At 43.4% G+C, this 16,949-nt stretch overlaps 1 long non-coding RNA gene across 2 annotated transcripts; it reads right to left on the minus strand.

The window, feature by feature from the left end:
• Nucleotides 1-10,842: 10,842 nt before the first annotated feature.
• LOC121016572 (uncharacterized) lies at nt 10,843-16,942 on the minus strand. 2 transcript variants are annotated; one of them, XR_005784368.1, is made up of 3 exons: nt 16,834-16,942; nt 13,365-13,567; nt 10,843-10,887 (listed from the first exon to the last, which is right to left on the minus strand). It is a non-coding gene; the product is annotated as an uncharacterized LOC121016572 (long non-coding RNA). The 2 variants fall into 2 exon arrangements; XR_005784367.1 differs by having other exon boundaries at nt 16,799-16,910.
• Between the last annotated feature and the right edge of the window lie 7 nt (nt 16,943-16,949).

Consider the following 16,949-nt stretch of genomic DNA (forward strand, 5'->3'; position numbering starts at 1 on the left):
AATAACAGCACCTCAAATCCAAAGGAAAACTGATTCATGTGAATTTCGTCTTTGAATTTCACAAGGGAAATGGGCCTTTCACATTCTAGGAGCATTCTCTCTGCCTCCCCTATGATGAAAGAGTAGCAGCAAAGACCAAAAGAAATAAGAAAAAGGGCGAGGGGCCTGGAAGGTGGGTAGGTCCTATGCAATCAGCCTCTGTGAGCAGAATCATGTCTGGTGGAAGGAGGAGGGACAGTGATGGCTCCCCCATTGCATTCTCCAGAGGTGGACCCTTAGAGCACTAATGTAATAATTAAATTGATGTTAGAAAGTCAAGTGAGGCCATGATGAAAAGACGTTGCAAGGAAGACATGTAAATGCAGAACAGAAGACCCCTAGGGGGTGCCTGGCTGCCTCAGTTGGTAGAGCATGTGACTCTTGACTTTGGGGTTGTAAGTTTGAGCCCCACACTGAGTGCAGAGATTACTTTAAAAAAAAAAAAGAAAGAAAGAAAAAGAAAAAAAGCATCTAAAAAGATGGCCATCCACAAAGCATTTTTAAACATAATTGCTCCTTGTGGTGCCTGGGTGGCTCAGTTAGTTAAGCATCCAACTCTTGATTTCAGTCCAGGTCATGATCTCATGGTTCATGAGTTTGAGTCCCACATCAGGCTCTGAGCTAACAGTACAGAGCCTACTTGGGATTCTCTCTCTCCCTCTCCCTCTCCCCCTCCACCCTGCCTCAAAAAATAAACTAAAATAAAAATAAAAATAAAAATAGTTGCTCCTCTTGTGGTAGGTTCCCCTCCTTAAGGAAAGAAAAAAGAAAAAACAAACCTCAAGGCAACCCGGCTATATACATATGTGACAACATCCCTCATGACCTTGTAACGTGAGACCACTTAATCAGACTACATGTTTGTGTATTACTATACATGGGAGACAAAGAAGTAGCAAGTATATAAAAAACTACACCACATGACATTCCGGGCTCAGTTCTTTGGGTACAAACCCAACTGAGCAGTGCCGGCCCGAATAAAGTTGCTTCCTGGACAGAAAAGACTCAGTGTCAAGACTCTGTGCAAGAATCCTGCTACACTCTGACAGTGACCCCAGCCTTACCCCAGTCTCTTTGTTCTTGATGTTAGAATTAGACTATAGCTCTTCACCAGAAAACATGCTAAATGCAGGTTCATGGGCACCATCTCCAGAGATATGGCCCCCGTGTGCCTGAGATGGGGCCCAGGAACCTACCTTTTGGCCGAGCTGCCCACTGTGACAGTGACATCAATGGTCAGAACCTGTTCTTTGAGCTCTTCTGGCTACTTTCAGCAGCAGAGACAACCCTGGGCTTTCCCCAGTCTATGGGACAGCCATCATGGTCTCCACATCCCCTTTCTCTCCCCAGATCCCAGATTCCTGAGATTGCAAACAGAAAAATTAGGGGCCGATCACTTATTTACCCCACGACAACAGCATTTTTACCTTCTTAAAAAAATTTGCTTAGAGATGCTTTTAATTTTTAAGCACTTGCCCCTAAGTCTTTGCCGCATAAAGAGTGTGAGGGAAAAATTTGGCAGATGGCATTTGGGGGAGAGATGGAAAGCATCTAAGAGCCATGCAAACTGATCATCACTGAGCAATGAAGATAAAGGGAGAATCATAACCTAAAGTTACAGTAAGAATAGGATTCTACATACTGGTCAAGGTCACACCCATTATAACTATAATAATGGCTCATGAATCTCATGCCAGGCCCTGGGCTAAGTGCTTTTCACTAATTTATTAAAAATATATTTAGGGGCGCCGGGGTTGGCGCAGTCGGTTAAGCGTCCGACATCAGCCAGGTCACGATCTCGCGGTCCGTGAGTTCGAGCCCCGCGTCAGGCTCTGGGCTGATGGCTCGGAGCCTGGAGCCTGTTTCCGATTCTGTGTCTCCCTCTCTCTCTGCCCCTCCCCCGTTCATGCTCTGTCACTCTCTGTCCCAAAAATAAATAAAAAAAAAAGTTGAAAAAAAATTGTTTTAAATAAAAAAATATATATATATTTAAATATGGGGGCACCTGGGTGCCTCAGTCAGTTAAGTGTCCAACTCTTGATCTCTGCTCAGGTCTTATCTTAGGGCTGTGAGCTCAAGTACCACATCCAGTGTGGAGCACACTTAAAAAAAAAATATATATATATATATATGAAAATATATATATATATAAAATATATATATATATGAAAAACTACATAAACAATTATAAAAATGTAAACAGAGGCTGCATTTACAGATGGTCTCAGGTCATTCAAGCAATGTAGCCTTGTGGTTTTAGCACATGAGCTGTAAACAGCCTTAGGTTCAAACCTTGGTTCTGTCATTCATCAACTATGTGACCTTAGCAAGAAACCTCTCCTGGCCTCAGTTTGCTCATCTGTCAAATAAAGAAGCATGTAGCTCACAGGGCTGCTCTGCTGATGAAGTGAAATGATAAATGCAAAACTCTTAGCACGGTCTCTGGTACGTAGTAAAGCAACTTAAGAGTGTTTATTACCATTATTGCTACCAGAGTGGAGTGCGAGTCCTGACCTAAAGTAGGGCGTGTTGGGCCAGTACCCACTTCTAACTTCATATATCTCCAACAAAGATCTAGAGAGATCCAGGGAACACTGCTAGGCCAGAGTAGTCACTGAGGTGGCACCCAGAGCTGGAAGCTGACAACCTCTCGTCTTCACGCTGGATGACTCTCCCTTCACAGATGGCATGGCCCAGAACTGGCAGAAGACCTTATAAAATAGGTTGCGTCAAGAATTAAATAAACAAGCAATGCCTGGCACATAGCAAATGCCCAATCACCATTAAGCATTATTATTATCATCTATAATTTTATAAGACATTTGCTAAGAACACGACCGCAATAATAACAATTAGCATGATTGTTAGCATAGACTCTTGGAGTTTGGATGTCTTGGGTCTGGAAGCCCAGTCCTTTCACTGTTCCCTAATAACAGCATTCCACCTTGTTTTGGACGAACTTCAGCCCTCCATCCCACGGTCCTGGCGGGGCTGCCAATCACAGTCCTCTATTCCAGACCCTGACAGTCCCGTTAAGCCTCATCAGCCAGAGGCCACCAGGAAGGAGCCTGCAGTGATGCAATCATATTTCTTGCCTTGATGTGGTGAGGTGGGGCCTTCCACAGGACTGCTCGTGTTACTCTTTAGGACTCAGGATTGAGAAAAGCAGAGTTAACTGGGGATTGAAAGCTGTTGTGTCATGAGGGTGGCTGAGTAGTTGGTTGTCCTCCATAATAGATGAGAATGGCAAAGAAGGCCTTTGTCACAGATCAGAAAGCATCGGTCACCCAAAGAGAGGTCCTTATGACATTTCATAGTTTCTATGTGACTTTGGGAGAAAGTATTTCCTGTTGGCTTTCCAGCTGGCTTTATCTTCTCTGTCCTCCTGGCTTCATTCTTGGGCAGTGCAAGCTGATTTTCACTGTCAGTCCCAGACCCAGTTTTGCTCTTTCAGCCCCAGGAGTGACTTCAGACAGAGACACTTTTCCTCAAGACATGTTACTGGTATTTGCTAGAAAATTGTCATAATGAGAATTCAAACCTCTGATGACCATAACATGAAGAAACCCCCGGGAGTCATGCAAAGACCAACCTACAGTGACAGGCAGCACCTGTAGTGGCACTCAGGCCCTGAGCTGTGGCAGGATGCTCCGGGAGCTGGGCAGGGTGCCCTCAGGTGGAGACGAGGTCGGAGCATGGGAGCAGAGCCCCAGGGGGGTGCAGATCCATGGCTGCTGGTGCTAACATGCCTATAACAGCATGGTGTCTTCCCGGCCTCCTGGAGGGCTGAGTGCTTAGGTACTTTTGCGATTCTGGGAGCTATTGTAATCTTTTTTCCAGGAATATCTGTTAAACCAAGCCACTCAGTTTCTGCTGCTTTCCACTCCAGAACCCTAAATGACATATCTCTTTCTGTAGGCCCTGTGTTTGCTGCTGGGGATAGAGAGGAATGGGCCGCAGTCCTACTTGGACATACTCACTGACTACTTGTGATTAAAGGGAGTCGTTATGCTCATGACAAAAAGATTCTTGCTTTTGGGGCTCCTGGCTGGCTCAGTTGGTAGAGCATGTGACTCTTGACCTCCGGGTTGTAGGTTCAAGCCCATGTTGGATATAGAGATTATTTAAAAATAAAATATTTAAAAAATAAAGATTCTTCTACTCTTGAAATCATTGTTGCACTATATGCTAACTAATTTGGATGTAAATTTTAAAAAATAAAATTAAAAAAAAATTCTTGGGGCACCTGGGTGGCTGAGTCGGTTAAGCATCCGACTCTTGATTTAGGCTCAGGTCATGATCTCACAGTTTGTGGGTTTGAGCTCTGTATCAGGCTCTGTGCTCTCAGCACAGATTCTTGGGGATTCTCTGTCTCCCTCTCTGTCTGTCCCTGCCCTGCTTACTCTCTCTCTCTTTCTCTCTCTCAAAATAAATAAGCTTACAAAAATCCACTCCTGGGTCCTCCCCACTCCACCCCATTTTCCTTCCATAGATTTGATGAAGGCTTTCTCTGACCCCAGCACCTGGCCCACAACAGCCTCAGCAGACGCAGTGAAGGGATGGCTGGATGGATGGACGATGGGATCATCTCCATTTCTACACAGAAGGAAACAGTCTCAAAGAGGCTTATAACTAGCCCACACACCTAGTATCAACAAGTAGTAGAACAGAGGTTCAAAACTACACCAGCCTGTGTCTTCACACACCACACTGTCTTTCTCTTGTTTGCCCTGGAAAGGAGCTCTCTCCTTTGCTTGGATAGGAGAGAGCCAAGGTACCAAGAAAAGACTCCAATGTCAAAATAGCACATTGCAATTTGGGGGTTCCTCAAAAAAGGTAAACATAGACTTACCATGTGACCCAGCAACTCCACTCCTAGGTGTAAACCCCAAAGAACTGAGAACAGCTATTCAAGTACGTGCACACACGTGTTCACAGCAGTGGTTTGAGTGGTTTTTTATTTTTTAAAATTTACTGCACTCCAGCCCGTCCTAACAGTTAGCTTGCTTCAAGCTTATGCATTCCTTGCTTGCTAGCCTGTCCCTTGATGCACAGCAGAAACAACTTACTTTCCTTGACATTTGCAGACCACTAGTTTTGGGGCACGAAGAACCAAACTTTTCCACAAGATAAGCCTTCGAAAACAGCTGCCACTGATCCAGCAAGTCTGTGAAGGGTCATGTCCACATATGAGTAACCACCTGGGCACCTGCTTCTCTTGGGTGTAGCCTCCCCCCCCCACCCTTTTCCCATGCTTTCTCCTTTAAACCCTATGGCTTCCCCTGATCAGGGAAGATGGTCTTTGAGACATTAGTCTACCATCTTCCCAAGTTGCCAGCTTCCTGAATAAACCAACGTTTCCTTTCCTTCCATCATTCCTCTCTTGATTTTCAAGCGGTGAGCAGGTGAACCTAAGTCTGGAACTGGTTCTCTGTCCTGTAACATTTATAATAGTCAAAATGTGGAAATAGCTCAAATGCCCATCAATGGGTGGATAGATAAACAAAGTGTGGTATATGATATTATGGAATCTAATAAAAAAAAAAAAGCATGGAGTACTGATACCTATTACAATGTGGATAAACCCTGATAACAATATACTAAGTGAAAGAAGCCAGACACAGGTCATATATTTTATGATTCAATTGATATGAAATATCCAAAATAGGTAAATCCACAGAAACAGAACACAGATTTGGTGGCTAGAGGGGCTGAGAAGAGGGAAGAATGGAGGGAAACAGCTTAATGAGGAGGTGGGTCCTTTTTGGGGTAAGGAAGATTTTTGAAACTAAATAGAGGTGATGGCTATACAACACTGTGATTGTACTAAATGCCACTGAATTGTTCATTTTGAGATGGTTAGTTTCATGTCATGTGAATTTCACCTCAATTAAAGAAAATCACATTCCAAGAGTCACACTAACACTCAAACATCAAATGTCTCCCATGGTACCTCTCCCGGTCCCAGGCACACAGTAGGTGCTCAATGAATGCTTGGTGCTTTTTAACTGGTTTTTAGGCTGTGTTGGATAAGCCCTCTTTTGGAGGAAGTATGATTGAATGGCTAAGACTGCCGACAGCTGGGTTCAAGCCCCAGATCACCCATTTACATGACCTCAGGTGAAATTCTAAACCTCTGTATACCAGTTTTCTTGTTAGTAGAATTGGAATAACTGTGCCTACCCCATAGAGTTGTTCTAAGGACTGACATGATAATGCACGCAAAGCACCTAGCACAGTCCACATAACACAATACCTTCTCAGTGAACATCAGCTTCTAGGATGACAGTGGTTATCTGCTACAGTGGGTTCTGCTCCCAAACTCTCTGTTTTCCAGTGCTTATCATACTCTGTGTAACACATTCTGTGGTGTAGAAAACTGGTTTTGCCAGGAAAGAAGCTATTCTTCTCAAGGCAGACTGACTCTCCAGGGAGAAGACTTTCAGCTATGAAATTCCAAGGAGGCTATGGAGTACCCTTCTTTGTTTGTTTGTTTGTTTGTTTATCTCCATCAGCAACAGAGAGCTCCCAGGAAGTGAACTCTACACAGAATAATGAGAATGGTTCCTGTTTCCTTTGGCTGCCTGTGAAATTTAGTGCATTTACTGTGAGCTCTGTTTCTTGGTCATATGCTATGTGGGATGACATTGCTCTCCTTCCAGCCCCAGGCTGCTTCCTGTGCTCTGTGATGTGGAAGAGACTTGGAGACGTGGGAAACATCCCACACAGCTGGTCCACCAGCCTCGGAAGTCCACCCTAGAGCGGAAGGGTCACCAGGCTCAGGAAACATCCTGTCCACACCCTCAAACATATCAAACCTGTGCCTTTTGTCTATGCCCAGGTCACACGCTTGATTTTTGAAACCACTGTTTTAAAAATAATTACAAGTGCGACACCTGGGTGGCTCAGTCCGTTAAGCATCAGAGTCTCGATTTTGGCTCAGGTCATGATCTTGAAGTTGGTGAGATTGAGCCCTGCATCGGGCTCTGCACTGACAGCGCAGCACCTGCTTGGGATTCTCTCTTTCCCTCTCTCTCTCTGCCCCTCCCCTGCTTGTGTGCACATACACTCTCTCTCAAAATAAATAAACTTAAAAAAAATAAAAATAATCAGAAGCATTTAGCATAGGTAACGCACTTACAAAGGATAAAAAAAATCAAACAAGGGGCATCTGGGTGGCTCAGTCGGTTGAGCATCTGACTCTGACTCTTGGGTCATAATCCCAGGGTCATGGGATTGAGCCCCACATCAGGCTACGCACTGAGCGTGCAGCCTGCTTGATTCTCTCTCTCTCTCTCTCTCTCTCTGTCTCTCCCTCTCTCCCCCAACTCATGCACACATGCACTGTCTCTCTCTCTCTCAAGGTAAAATAGATTAAAAAAATTTAAAAATCAAGCAGTATGAAAAGGAAGACTTCCTGCTCCTTTTGCTTCAGCTCCCCAGCTTTTCAGTTCTCCTTCCCCCAAGGAGATCACCACAACTGTTCTAGAATATCATTCCAGAGATAGTCTATAGGAACATGTATTTATTTCTACCTCCATGACCCCCATGCATACTTCAGTGCAAATGATACCATACCTGGAGTTCTGCATCCTGTTCTTTTATTTATTTAAAAAAACTGTTTTATTTATTTATTTTGAGAGAGAGAGAGAGAGAGAGCGCGCAGGGGAGGGGCAGAGAGAGAGGAAGAGAGAGAGAATCCCAGGCAGGCTCTGAGCTGACAGTGCAGAGCCCGATGTGGGGCTTGAACTCACAAACCACACGAGATCATGACGTGAGCCAAAATCAAGAGTCAGACACTCAACCAACTGAGCCACGCAGCCACCCCTATTTTTTTTAATATTTATTTTTTGAGGAGGGAGAGGGGAAGAGAGATGGGGACAGAGGATCTAAAGTGGGCTCTGCACTGACAGCAGAGAGTTCAATGTGGGGCTCAAACCCACGAACAGCAAGATCATGACCTAAGCCAAAGTCAGACACTTAACTGACTAGGTCAGCCAGGTGCCCCGTCCTTTTTTTTTTTTTTTTTTTAACTTAACTATGGGGGTAGTCATTTATAGCAGTTCACAGAACTCCTCCTTTTTAACTGCTGCATTATATGCCATTGTATAGATGTGCAAAACTTTATCCAACCAGTTTCCCCATGATGGGCACTTACGTTGTTTCCAATATGCTCCTTTAAGAAGCAGGGCTATAATGAATGACCTTTTAGGAGGAAAGGAGAATTACAGTTCCTTCTGTTGGGGGTTGGGGGTGGGGATTCTTCTGTTACTCTTGAACTTTCCCCAGAGTTGCCAGTTTATAGAGGACATGTTCTGTACTTTGTCCTGCACTCTCTATTAACTATCTATTAACTTTCAGGATGCCCTGAACGTATTCAGCTTTTTTATTAACCTATTTTTAAAACTAATTTATTATCATTTTATTTTTTAAATGTTTTTATTTATTTTGAGAGAGAAAGAAAGAGCATGAGCAGGGAAGGGGCAGAGAGAGAGGGAGAGAGAATCCCAAGCAAGTTCCGCATTGTCAGTACAGAGCAGACACGGGGTTCCATCTCACTAACCAGGAGATCATGACCTGAACTGAAATTAAGAGTGGAACGCTTAACCGACTGAGTCACCCAGGGCCCCCCATTTTTTTTTTATTTTAGAGAGAAAGTGGGGAGGGGGCAGAGGGAGACAGAGAATCTTAAGCAGTTTCCACGCTGATTTGAGCTGAAATCAAGAGGAGGATGCTCCACCAACTGAGCCACCCAGGTGTGCCATGTACTCAGCTTTTTAAAATTAAGTTACTAAAAAGTTTCAGAGTTATTTTTCCTCCACCATAATTGGTATTTAAATCAATTAAATGGCCACACTAACTGAAAAGCGTAACTCTACCAATATAGATCTGGACAACTCCTTATGGTCTCCGCAGCTTTAACTGAGGTAAGTATAAAAGGGAAGGCTGCAAATTAAAGGTACTTATTTTCACATTCAGGAAAGGAAAATACTGTTCTTTGGCTAAAGTCCCAAGCGGTGAACACTATCCACCATTATTAAAAAATAGCGATTTTCGTTCTGAAAATCAGCCAATCAACGATACTCACCCCAGTAACCAGGCTTCCGAAAGTGAGAGAGATTCGAGGAAGGAGAGCCCCATGCCTCTGAAAGCCAGCCAATCAGTGACAGCCCTGTGCTCCTAGACAACAGCCAATCAGCAAGTCCCTCATTCCACAGTCCGGGCTTCAAAGTCAGCAAGTCAAAGGCAGCCTTGCCCTAGCGATAGACGAACACAGCTGAGGGTCCTTAAATTCCTAAATAATTACTGTTCTGAAAGTCCACCAGCTCCTTGTCACACTCTCCCCACCCTTACAGAAAATCAGCTCTAGCTTTGTTCGGGAGACTTGGCCGTAAAAGCACACGTCTCACTTTCAAGCAAACATGAAGTTCATCTTTGTGCGTCAGACATAAAGTTCAATTTAATATTAGTTTGCAAGTATGCAGTCCTTTTAACATCTGGACCCCTGTTTATGATTGGTTGTGAGATCAGACTTAGGAGTGCAGGTGCATTGTTGCACCTGTGAGCTCTTCACATTCAATCTCTTTGACTCTTGGACTTGTTTCTATTGTCTATTTTTTATTTGTGTATATTTGAACCCCCCACAAACAAAAGCAACCATAAATTTTGTGAACTTTCTGAGCATAGTCATTTAGTGAGCGAGGAAAAATTCCTTTTAAGGTTTCCACAGTGTGCAATTGGTCATTTCATATTTTAAAAATGGTGGAAAGCCACATATAAACCAGCATATGGTAACAGCTACGTATAAGAGATGTATGATTTCCTCAACTAGTGTTAAGGGCAGTGATAAACAGATTTTTTTAAAAGAGAGATTCAGGTTAAAATGATAAAATACTTGCAGCAGAAATGTAATGGAGTTCCACACTGTATATCATCATCAGTCTTCAAGCTCAAATAACCATTCAAAGATACTACTGCTGAAAGTGTTTTCTGATTCTAAAATTGTAAGAAAATTTTCAAATAGTAGCATCCACTTCTATAATAAAATTGTGAAACCTGTATTTAGTATTGTTGAAATGATGAGAGATCTAAATGTCTCACCTTATGGCATAGCCACAGTGCAAGTAATCTCAAGGCAGAAACAACTTTTCTTTCGTGCAATACTTTTCTGGTTAAAAAAAGCTTGCTAATAGGGCTATTCTGAGTAGAATCTCTTCCAGATAAGACCTCAGAAAGTTTCTGCAAATTTATGCAGAAACTCTTTTACTGAGTTCATCACACACACACAGTTCACCACACACACACACACACACACACACACACACACCCCCAAAGGGCCCAGGAAACTTCTGGAGGTGATGGAGATGTGTATTACCTTGCCTGTGGTGATGGTTCACAGAGGTATGCATATGTCCGAACTCATCAAATCACATACATGAAATATGTACAGTTTTATTGTGTATATAAAAAAAAGAACTGTTGAAAATTTTTTTACTGCTTTTGTTGGAGATAATATGAACATAACTTTTGGTGAATGTTTGTATAAGGGTATAAATCCTGCTTATTCAAGGTTGAAGCACAACATAAATAATTCTATGGTTAGTTATCCTGCTGATATTCTGCATAATGCTACTCAACAGTACCTGATGTCTTTTTTTAAAAAAAATTTAGGGGCGCCTGGGTGGCCCAGTCGGTTAAGCGTCCGACTTCAGTCAGGTCACGATCTCGCGGTCCGCGAGTTCGAGCCCCGCGTCAGGTTCTGGGCTGATGGCTCAGAGCCTGGAGCCTGTTTCCGATTCTGTGTCTCCTTCTCTCTCTGCCCCTCCCCCGTTCATGCTCTGTCTCTCTCTGTCCCAAAAATAAATAAATGTTGAAAAAAAAATTAAAAAATAAATAAATAAAAATTTAATGTTTATTTCTTTTTGAGAGACAGAGCATGAGCAGGGGAGGGGCAGAGAGAGAGGGAGGCAGAATCTGAAGTAGGCTCCAGGCTCTGAGCTGTCAGCACAGAGCCCAACATGGTGCTCGAACTCGGGAACCAGGAGATCAGGACCTGAGCCCAAGTCGGATGCTTAATCGACTGAGCCACCCAGTCACCACTCATGTCTTTTTTACTGAGATTGGAGTAACTGTCATGAAATTGCTCTCTTACTTCAGCATTGATACTATTCTAAGTGAGCAATTTAAGGATTTTGATTTTAGTGGCATTCAGTATTCTTCATTTCTCTTACATTCAAAAACCATTAATTCTCGTTAACACACAGTTGAGAAAATCCTCCATTTATGTGAAGGACTGAGATGATACTTGAATTCTAAAGAAAAGGGTTTTCTTCTCTAAGAAATACTCTCTAAGAAGCCAGTTGGTTCAAAATTCCTGTTGGCTTTTTTTTTTAAATTTTTTTATTTTAACGTTTATTTATTTTTGAGACAGAGAGAGTCAGATCATGAACAGGGGAGGGTCAGAGAGAGAGGGAGACACAGAATCTGAAACAGGCTCCAGGCTCTGAGGTGTCAGCACAGAGCCTGACGCGAGGCTCGAACTCACGGTCGACAAGATCCTGACCTGAGGTGGAGTCGGACGCTTAACCGACTGAGCCACCCAGGCGCCCCCTGTTGGTTTTTTAAATAATGCATTGAATGAAGTTTACTTCTTTTTCTTTCTTTTTTTTCTTTCTTTCTTTCTTTCTTTTTTTTTTTTTACATTTTTTAATGTTTTTCTTTTTTGAGAGAGAGAGAGAGAGAGAGAGAGAGAGAGCGAGAGAGAGAGTAGGGGAGAAGCAGAGAGAGAGGGAGACAAAGAATCCAAAGCAGGCTCCAGGCTCTGAGCTGTCAGCACACGGTCCGACCCGGGACTCAAACCAATGAACCCTGTGAGATCATGACCCGAGCTGATGTCAGTCGCTCAACTGACTGAGCCAACTCAGGTGCCCCTACTTATTTCTTGTTCATAGTTTTCAGTATCAACTTGGCAGTAGGATTGTGCAAATTGAAAGAACAGCTAACAGTGTAATGGAGGTGCTCCATTACTAAGGAACTTGTTGAATGTGTTAAACGAGAATTGATGAAAAACTTGTCCCTTTTATTATCAAAACTCTTGTTAAAAAGGACATTATGTATGAACCAGAAAATAAATTTCAGTCCAGTAGATAACTATTTCAGCACCTGCCATGATTATCTTTTGAAATGGGTTTCATCCATTACAAAATTTGACTATTTTACTTGGATGTTACTCAACACTCTTTTAGCATGGGAACAAGTAGAATCAACATGGGTAACACAGAAGAAAAAAACGAACAAAAATTGAAGACCATGCTTTTTGCTGGTGGACATTTTACAAAATTATTGATCAAGAGATGCAGTGAAAGATGGTATCATGTGCTTCAGCCAATCACATTTGAAGCGCAACGCTCAGGGTTGGTAACTTTTTGCAAGTAGATGTTCCATATGCTGGCTCATAATGCTAATGCTGAGCACGATTTCTCATTAACAAATGTTCACTGGTCAGGAACAGCATAAGTTGAATGTGGGGTTCCTGGGGAGCTCAGTCGGTTAAGCGTCCAACTCTTGATTTCAGCTCAGGTCACGATCTCCCAGTTTGTGAGTTCGAGCCCCGCATCAGGCTCCGTGCTGACAGTGTATGGCCTGCCTGAGATTCTCTCTCCCTCTCTCTCTGCCTCTCCCCTGCTCTCGCTCTCTCTCAAAATAAATAAACTTAAAAAAAAAAAAAAAAGAATGTGATCACTGCAGAAATCATGTTAACATGTAAATGGAACAAAGACTGTAACTTCAGGGAATTTTATAAGCAAATTCTGCAAAACGAGGAACTATTAAGGAGAACCAAATAACCAGGGAAATATAATGAAATAAACAGGTGTGTAATTTAGATACTTAGAATTTATTTCAGATAAACAACTCTGTTTTTAGAATAAGTATGTCTCATGTAATTTTTTTTATCTCAAAGTATATGCAAATAGGCATTAGAAATAATTCAAATTTAACTGTGTCCTGTGTTTTTACTTCTTGAATTGGTGAACACCTTACCCGCAGCCTCTGTGCCTCTGTGCCTTTGATAATCCCTGTCTATAATGCCTTCTCCCTCTTCTTCAATGACCAAATCCTAATTCTCTTTTGAGACCCATCTCAAAATGATCCCTTAGCGATGGCTAACTGTGCCAGGCACTGTTCTAAGTGTCTGACATCTATTAAGATCATTTGTTCCTCCCCGAGGTAATTATTCTTGGTTATAATAGCATATACTATAAGGAAGATATTTTTCATATTTTATGGATGAAGCAATCAGGGCACAGAGAAATTAAGTGACTTACCAGAAGTTACCCAATCAGTAAATGGTAGAGCTGAGATTCATAGCCAGAGAGTGTGGCTCTGAAGTCCATTCCATGACAAGCCATTCACGTCTGTTGGATATGGTTGCCCTTGGAACCCAGCCACCATGTTGTGAGGAAGCCCAGGCCACAGGGAGAGGCCCTATGTGAGTGTTCCAGCCGACAGCCAGCATCAACCACCAGGCCTGTGAGTAAATGAACCTCATGATTCCAGCTCCAGCCTGTGAGTCTTACATTTGAGGCTCCACTGTACCCTGTGTGAATGTCTAGCACATTAGAAATCATGAGAGATGATTAAAAATACATGTTTTTAAAAGGATTCTTCAGAGCAGTTTTAGGTTCACAGCAAAATTGAAAGGAAGGTACGGGGCACCCAGGGGGCTCCGTCAGTTAAGCTTCCTATTTTGACTCAGGTCACGGTCTCACGGTTTGTGGGTTCCAGCCCCACACTGGGCTCTATGCTGTCAGCGCAGAGCCTGCCTCAGATCCTCTGCCCTTCTCTCACTCTGAAGATCTCCCACTCACACACACACTCTCTCTCAAAAATAAATAAATGTTAAAAAAAAAAAAAGAGAGAGAGAAGGTACAGAGAATGCCCATATACCTCCTGTGCCTACACATGCACATCCTCCCTGGTTATCACCATCTCCCACCAGAGTGGTACGTTTGTTGGAACCGATGAACTTACACTTATTCATTGTAATCCGCCAAAGCCTATAGTTTTCATAGGGGCTCATTCTTGCACATTCCATAGATTTAGACACGTGTATAGAGACCTGTATCTACCATTATAGCATCTTACAGAATGGTTTCACTGCCCTAAGAGTTCTCTGTGTTCCACTTATTCATTCCTTCCTCCTCCCTAACTGCTGGCAACCACTGATTTTTTTTTTTTTTTTTTTTTTTTTTACCATCTCTCTAGTTTTGCCTTTTCCACAATGTTACACGTTTGGAATATTACAGTAGACATAGCCTATTCAGACTGGCTTCTCTCAGTGATAACACACTTGAGTTTCCTTTCAGGTCTTTTCATGGCTTGACAGCACATTTCTTTGTAGCCCTTACTGAACTTACTGTTTTCAGTCATTGAGTTTTGGGATAATCTATTGTGCAGCAATAGATAAGTATCCTTCCAGAATTTCCTCTAACTAGTCTCATGGTAAAAAAAAAAAAAAAAAAAAATTACCTATGTTTTCACTCATCCATTCACCCGGTTATTGAACTTAACGATATATCTGGCTTCAGACATGGCTCAAATGATGTCATCAGGGTTCGGTATCTGTTTTAGATGGTTCTACTTTTCTCATTGGCAGTTCTAAGCTTTCCTGGATTTTACAGCTCCCCCAAATGTATATCCTCAAAATACCAGCATAAACCCCAAGGAAGACCTGAGTCATCTGCTGTAACAATGAGTCATGTCTTCAATTTCAAGTCACAGAAAACTCTAACAGTGACTTAAAGTTTAAACCATAAGGATATTTGTTATTTACTTAGGAGAAGTCCAGAAGCAGGAGTCCCAGCATTGGTCAAATATTAAGAAGTTCTTTCTAGCCCTCACTCTATCCTTACACTTATTGCCTCATGGTTATAACATGGCTTTTCCAGCTCCAGGCATCACATCTGCCTTCACGGCAAGAAGAAAAGGCAAGGAACAGAGACTGTTTGGCAAGCATGTCACTTTTCTCTGAAAGTAAAGTAACTTCCCAGAGCCATCTTTTTACTTCATTGTCCCGAACTAGGTTACCGGGCCACATCCTGGCTGAGGAGCTGAGAGAGTAGTTAACTTTCCAGCGGCCACAGTGGGAAGCCACAAAGGAGAAGGGAGCCTGTGAGCCGCCCTTGGGTTAGTATCTTCCCTGTCTGCCTAGAGCTCTCTAATTGATTAGATCTTAGGCCAAAGGGCAGGGCCAGCTTCACAAAACTCGTATGAACCCTGGGGACCCAGCAGGATTTTCTGGGCCTGGGGGCCAGATGTTTACTCGGAACAGGGGCAATCAAAGAGTAGAAAAACATCTGTCACAGGAGAGCTGCAGAATGTTCCACTCTATGGGTGAATCCACAATTCTTTTAATTAGCCCATTTTGGTTCTACAAGAGGACGGAAGGCAGGGTGTGGGTAAGATGAACCCCAGGCATGCAGTGGGAGGAACATGAGGGGGCAGGAGGTTAGGGTAGAGAACATTTGGAGGGTGGAGAGTGGGCTGTAAGGAAGGTGGGAGGAAATAAGGGGTAATGATGGCTGGCCATGAAAGCCAAGCTATACTACTGTATCATCGAATACTTCCAACAAATACATAAGGTCAATGTTACTAATCCCACTCAAACCCCTTGTTCCAGAAGAGAAAATTCAGAGCTGGAGAGGTTGAGTCCTTTGAGTCACTCACTCAAGAACTGGGAATTGACTACCAGATCTTTCTGATCTGTCCCTAAGCTCTCTGATTCCAGAGCTGCCAGCCTTGACATGGACCTGGAACTGGTTCCCTACAAAAAGGTAATGGGGGTTGGGGTGGAAGGGACAGGCCCGCTTAAAGTCACATGAAGTCATTCTTCCTGGACAGACCTGAAGGCAGCTGCTGATGAGCACCCCCCCCCCCGCCCCCATTTATCTGATGCGTTTGGAGACTGGGGTTGTGAAACATCTACGGTCCTCATGTGGAAATAAGATTTCTGACTGCATTTTTTCCCCCTGCAAATTAGCTCCACCACTCCTTCTCATCAGGGCCTCACCAGACTAACACCACCTCTATCAAGCTGGCCTGGAGCTGCAGGTGGGCCCACGGGGAGCCGGGAGCCCAATGACAGGAACTGCAGAATGTGGCCACCTAGCTCATTGTGTGGTGTGTTCCCATTTCTGTAAAATAGAAGCGCATTCAAGGAAAAACAATTTGGAAATGTAGTCTAAACTGTTAGCAATGTTATCTTTTTTTTTTTTTTTTTTTTACATCCAAGTTAGTTAGCATATAGTGCAACAATGGTTTCAGGAGTGGATTCCTTAATGCCCTTTAGCCATTTAGCCCATCCTCACCCCAACAACCCCTCCAGCAACCCTCGGTTTGTTCTCTGTATTTAAGGGTCTCTTATGTTTTGTCCCCCTCCCTGTTTTCATGTCATTTTTGTTAGCAATGTTACCTTGACATGGAGACCTGGGAAGACCAGGGACCTTCCCTTTTCTTTAGTATAGATTGCTGTAAAGATTAAGCTTTAAAAATAAAGCAAGAAAAATCCAATTATATTTAAAGCAAAGAGGTTGTAATATCTAGGTAAAACCATGACATCTAAAAGTTAACCTGAAGGCAGAGCTAGGCCCAACTCTAGGAGACTCGAAGGAAGCGATTTTGCTCTTCCTGCCCCCACCCTTCCCCAGCACTAAAACTCAGGCCCCAACCCCAGGCCCAGCACTGCATTCCTGGGAGTCACCTGAGGCCCCCAAGTCCCCGGACTCTTGCACGAACCCAGTCTCCAAGCCTCGCCTCCCACGGCTGTTCCCAGCCCTGCGCGTCCCTGGAGCGGAGATGAAAGGGTGGCTGGCCCCGGTCAGGGCACAGTCCACCGGGAGCCAGGGCCCCGC

Source organism: Herpailurus yagouaroundi, unplaced genomic scaffold (assembly GCF_014898765.1).
Source record: "Herpailurus yagouaroundi ecotype Mexico unplaced genomic scaffold, PumYag 29, whole genome shotgun sequence".
Lineage (NCBI taxonomy): Eukaryota > Metazoa > Chordata > Mammalia > Carnivora > Felidae > Herpailurus > Herpailurus yagouaroundi.